General features: G+C 46.8%; 1 pseudogene; it reads left to right on the top strand.

Moving 5' to 3' along the window:
* The first annotated feature begins 2,304 nt into the window (after positions 1 to 2,304).
* On the top strand, positions 2,305 to 4,101 carry LOC149152408 (18S ribosomal RNA; annotated as a pseudogene).
* The last annotated feature ends 1,246 nt before the right edge of the window (positions 4,102 to 5,347 follow it).

The raw sequence follows: 5,347 nt of genomic DNA, 5'->3' as shown, positions 1-5,347 counted from the left end.
GCACATGAGTGGTAATGTTGGCCATGCTTGTCCCGAGAGGCATATGTGAAAAATTCCCCTTCTGCTCTAAGTTCTCGGAGTTGTATGGGTTGTTGTGGTGTGGCTCCCTGTGATGGCTAGCCTCTTCATTGTTCGGCTGTTTATGGTGCTGGTTTCTTGTGCTTGTACTCTTTCTGTGTTGGCATTGTCGGTTGAGATGCATACATTTAAGAGGGACGTGGAAGGGTTTTGGTTGTAAACCACCTACCCTCCCTCTTTCTTGCTTTTTCCATCGGGCGATGTGAGGCGCTGTTCTCCTTATTGTAAAGTTAAGGGTTGGCATTCCTTTCAAAGTGCACATCGTTCGTGGTTGTGTTGGCTTTGAGGTTTCTATAGATGTGCTGGCCCATATTTTTGATCCAGTGGTCGGCTTTTTCCTTGCATCTTGCATGCATGGCAAGCTTTTGTGGTTGGAAATATTAAGTCACAACGTTTATGGGCATTTGTTGTTTCAATTGTGTATGCGCTCACAGTCGAATGGGGAGGAGGCTTGCCACGTCGATGATGGGGGCTATATGGAATAAGGATATCGAGGTGGAATGCTTCCACCTCTCTCCTTTGCGGGGAGGTGGCCGTAGGTGAAAATTATTCATTGTCTAGTGGTAAAGTTGTGGGAAAATTCTCCTATGTTTCCTGTACGTAGGGTGAGTGGGGTGTGGAGCTGCCCAATCCCTCCTCTTGTTTGGAAATGTTCTTGTATTATGTAGCAAGCCTCTTGATTTGCATTTATTTCCTTCCTTTGCCTTCGCATCATGGTTGTCGCAGGTGATCAAGTGATGGAGGTCCACCATTGCTGCTATCTGGGTGGGATCGGTTGGTCTTGTTTTATTTCCTTTTGTTTCCTTTACATTGAGGCTGCCGCAGGCGATCGAGGTCCATCATTGTTGTTATCTGAGTGGACTCCTAGGTGGCCTCTGTGTGGGGAGGGGAGGGTTGGGGGGCATTTGTTGTTTCAATTGTGTATGTGCTCGTGGTCCAATGGGGAGGAGGCTTGCTACGTCAATGGTGGGGGCTATCTGGAAGAAGGATTTCGAGGTGGAATGCCTCAACCTCCCTACTTTGCGTGGAGGTGATCGTAGGGGAAAATTATTCATTACCCAGTTGGTAAAGCTGTGGGAAATCTCCTAGGTTGCTTGTACGTAGGGTGCGTGGGGTGCGGACTTGCCCGATCCCTCCTCCTGTTTGGATATGTTCTTGTATTTTGTAGCGAGCCTCTTGATTTTCATTTATTTCCTTCCTTTACCTTTGCATCATGGTTGCTGCAGGTGGTCAAGTGATCGAGGTCCACCATTGTTGCTATCCAGGTGGACTCCTAGGTGGCCTCGGTGCATGGCGAGGAGGGTCGAGGGGAATTTCTAAGAGAGGTTGTGGGATTGGTTGGCCTTGGTTTATTTCCTTCCATTTCCTTTGCATTGACGTTGCTGCAGGCAATCATGTGATTGAGGTCCATCATTGCTGCTGCCCGGGTGGATTCCTAGGTGGCCTCTGTGTGGGGAGGGGAGGGTTGGGGGGAATTTCTAAGGGAGGTTGTAGGCTCGGTTTGTCTTATATTATTTCGTTCCCTTGCCTTTCTGTCAAGGTTTCTGCAGGTGATCATCTGATCGAGGTCCACTGTTGTTTCTGTCTGGGTGGACTCCTAGGTGGCATCGATGCGAGGTGGGGAGGTTTGTATGGCCTCTCTATGATAGGATTTGCAGTCGGTCATCCTCTTTTTATTTCCTTCCTTTTCCTTCACATTGAGGCTGCCGCAGGCGATCGGGAGATCGAGGTCCATCATTGCTGCTATCCGGGTGGATTCCTAGGTGGCCTCGGTGCGGGGCAGGGAGGGTTGGGGCTCATTTATAATATAGAGGTTGCGTGGTTGGTCGTTCTCCATTTATTTCCTTTGCATCGAGGCTATTGTAGGTGATCGAGAGATTGAGGTCCACCATTGTTTTTGTCCGGGTGGACTCCTAGGTGGCCTCGGTGTGGGGCGTGGAGGCTTTTGGAGGCATTTCTAAGGGAGTGGGTGAGTGATCACTCATTTTCTTGTTGGTTGGGGCATGGTTGCAAACTCTAGAGTGGCCTTGGTGCATTGTGGCTCGGTAGGTCTACCCATTTGTTCGCCATGTCCTTGGCATGTTGCGTGTGCTTCCTTCTTGGGATGCAAGAGGTGCAAGGCATAAAAGTTTTACATGATATTTTGACATCTCTTTGACTTGATGGGTGTTCAGGTTGGCTCTTGGTAAGAGAGCACCTGGAATGCCCTTTGAAGTGGGAGGGTGCTACCTGGTTGATCCTGCCAGTAGTCATATGCTTGTCTCAAAGATTAAGCCATGCATGTCTAAGTATGAACTAATTTAAACTATGAAACTGCGAATGGCTCATTAAATCAGTTATAGTTTTTTTGATGGTACCATACTACTTGGATAACCGTAGTAATTCTAGAGCTAATGCGTGCACCAAGTCCCGACTCTTTGGAAGGGATGCATTTTTTAGATAAAATGTCGGCGTGGGCTTGCCTGCTTCTCTGGTGAATCATGATAACTCGACGGATCACACAACCCTTGTGCTGGCGATGCTCATTCAAATTTCTGCCCTATAAAATTTTGATGGTAGGATAGAGGCCTACCATGGTGGTGATGGGTGATGGAGAATTAGGTTTCAATTTCGAAGAGGGATCCTGAGAAATGGCTACCACATCCAAGGAAGGCAACAGGCACGCAAATTACCCAATCCTGACATGGGGAGGTAGTGACAATAAATAACAATACTGGGCTCATCGAGTCTGGTAATTGGAATGAGTACAATCTAAATCCTTAACGAGGATCCATTCGAGGGCAAGTCTGGTGTCAGCAGCCGTGGTAATTCTAGCTCCAATAGTGTATATTTAAGTTTTTTCAGTTAAAAATATCGTAGTTGGATCTTGGGTCATAAAGGTCGGTCCACCTACTCGGTGTGCACCTGCCCTTCGGTGGCGTGCTCCTAGCCTTAATTGGCTGGGTCGTGGCTCTGGTGCTGTTACTTTGAAAAAATTAGAGTGTTCAAAGCAAGCTTATGCTCTGAATACATTAGCATGGAATAACATGATAGGAGTCTGTTCCTATTGTGTTGGCCTTCGGGACCAGAGTAACGATTAATAGGGACTGTCGAGGGCATTCGTATTTCATTGTTAGAGGTGAAATTCTTGGATTTATGAAAGACGAACCACTGCGAAAGCATTTTCCAAGGATGTTTTCATTAATCAAGAATGAAAGTTGGGGGCTCGAAGATGATCAGATATCGTCCTAGTCTCAACCATAAACAATGCTGACTAGGGATTGTCGGATGTTGCTCTAAGGACTCCGCTAGCACCTTCTTAGAAATTAGAGTGTTTGGGTTCCAGGGGGAGTATGGTTGCAAGGCTGAAACTTAAAGGAATTGACAGAAGGGCACCACCAAGAGTGGAGCCTGCAGCTTAATTTGACTCAACACGGGGAAACTTACCAGGTCCAGACATAGTAAGGATTGATAGATCAAGAGCTCTTTGTAAATTTTATGGGTGGTGGTGCATGGCCATTCTTAGTTGGTGGAGCAATTTTTCTGGTTAATTTTGATAACAAACAAGACCTGAACTTGCTAACTAGCTATGCAGAGGTTCCCCTTTGCGGCCAGCTTCTTATAGGGACTATGGCCATTTAGGCCATGGAAGTTTGAGGCAATAATAGGTCTGTGATGCCCTTAGATGTTCCAGGCTGCACGCGCGCTACACTAATGAAGCCAACGAGTTTTTCTTCCTGGTTTGAGAGGATCGGGAAATCTTCTCAAATCGCATCATGATGGGGATAGACCATTGCAATTATTGGTCTTCAACGAGGAATTCCTAGTAAGCGTGTGTCATCAACTCGTGTTGACTACCTCCTTGCCCTTTGTACACACCCCCATTGCTCCTACAGATTGAATGATCCAGTGAAATTTTCAGATTGCGTCGACGATGGTGGTTCACCATTGTCAACGTCGTGAGAGGTTCATTGAACCTTATCATTTAGAGGAAGGAGAAGTTGTAACAAGGTTACCGTATGTGAATATGTGGTACGATCATTGATAGCAGGGGTTTTCTTTTTTGTTTCGAGTTGGTTGGGTTTCGTTTGCAATGTGCAACTATGTGGTGTGTCTCTAGGGGAGCGGGTTTGGTGCTTGGCGGGAACATTGTTGGTTGCATGTCTTGTCGTAATGTTTGTTTTTTCGTGTGTGTGCCTACAAGCCATGCTTGTGCTTGTCCCACCCATCCTTTGTTTTTCTTTCCCCCAATGCGTTTTTGTAGGGGGTTTGAACACTTGTTTCTTGGGAGCCCTTCCGACGATCTGTTTGGCCGAGCATGGTTTCTACATTTGAGGTGCTTGGGAAATACAATGGATAAATTTAGACTCATTCGTAGCAGCGGTGCTTGGTCTTTTGTTCATTGGAAGGCATGGGCCAAGGGTGCAGGCTTCCATAGGTTCTCTTGAAAAGGCGACAGTGGTTGATGTGCTACTTAGGTGAGCTTTTTTGCTAGTGGTTGGGTCAAGGGAGTAGTTGCTCGCACGACTTGTAGTTCAAACCTTCCGTGAGGGGAAATTGTCAGGGTGGGGTCAGTATGGGATGGATGAAGAGTGGTTCAACCCATTGGGCTGGCTACCCTAGTCCTCTCGACCGTTCCTCGACATGCCCTCGCGGAAGGGTTGGGTGTCCAGGTAATGGAAAACCCCTCCCTCGGTCTGAGCTCCATTGAGATCACAATTTTCCTTGCCAATGGGCATGAGGGTGGCAATATTATCTCGTGCCTTTGCTGTCGAGGGAATTCATCATCCTCTTGTGAGCCACTCCCCTTCTAAGGGAAAAAGAAGTAGCGGGTTGTGTCTTTGTTCCTCCCTTTGGATTGTGGATTTTTTGTGGGACTTGGTCATTTATTTGTTTAGTGGTGTGCGCTTTGCAGACGTTGCTCTCTTTAGTGGCCTTGCACCATCGATGTATTTGTGGCCCGTGGCTTTCTCCAGCATTGAGTGTCAGCCCGTGACAACTCCTCTTTGGAGTTTGATTCTTGACCCCCATTGACTTTCTCGCTGGAAAGGTTGTTGGGTGTTTTGTACACGGAGGGGTGAAATAGCGGGGTGGGTTTGTTATTAGTAGTCTATTTTTCATTTAAAGCCTTGTACCGGGTTGGGGGGTTTTTTACTTCTCAGTAATGTGCTCCAGACACTAGTCTCATCGCGACCCTTGTATTTTATAGTGGTCAAGTTTAGGTTGTGATTTATTTGCTTAGTTGTTTGAATGTTGTTTATTATGTTGTAAAGCTATAAAGGGTGTTCTG

Source organism: Pinus tabuliformis, chromosome 9, assembly GCF_031772625.1.
Source record: "Pinus tabuliformis cultivar Carrire ecotype Pingquan chromosome 9, CPIR1, whole genome shotgun sequence".
In the NCBI taxonomy this organism is placed as follows: domain Eukaryota; kingdom Viridiplantae; phylum Streptophyta; class Pinopsida; order Pinales; family Pinaceae; genus Pinus; species Pinus tabuliformis.
Note: the sequence above shows the minus strand (reverse complement) of the source record. Positions and strands in the feature narration are given on the sequence as shown.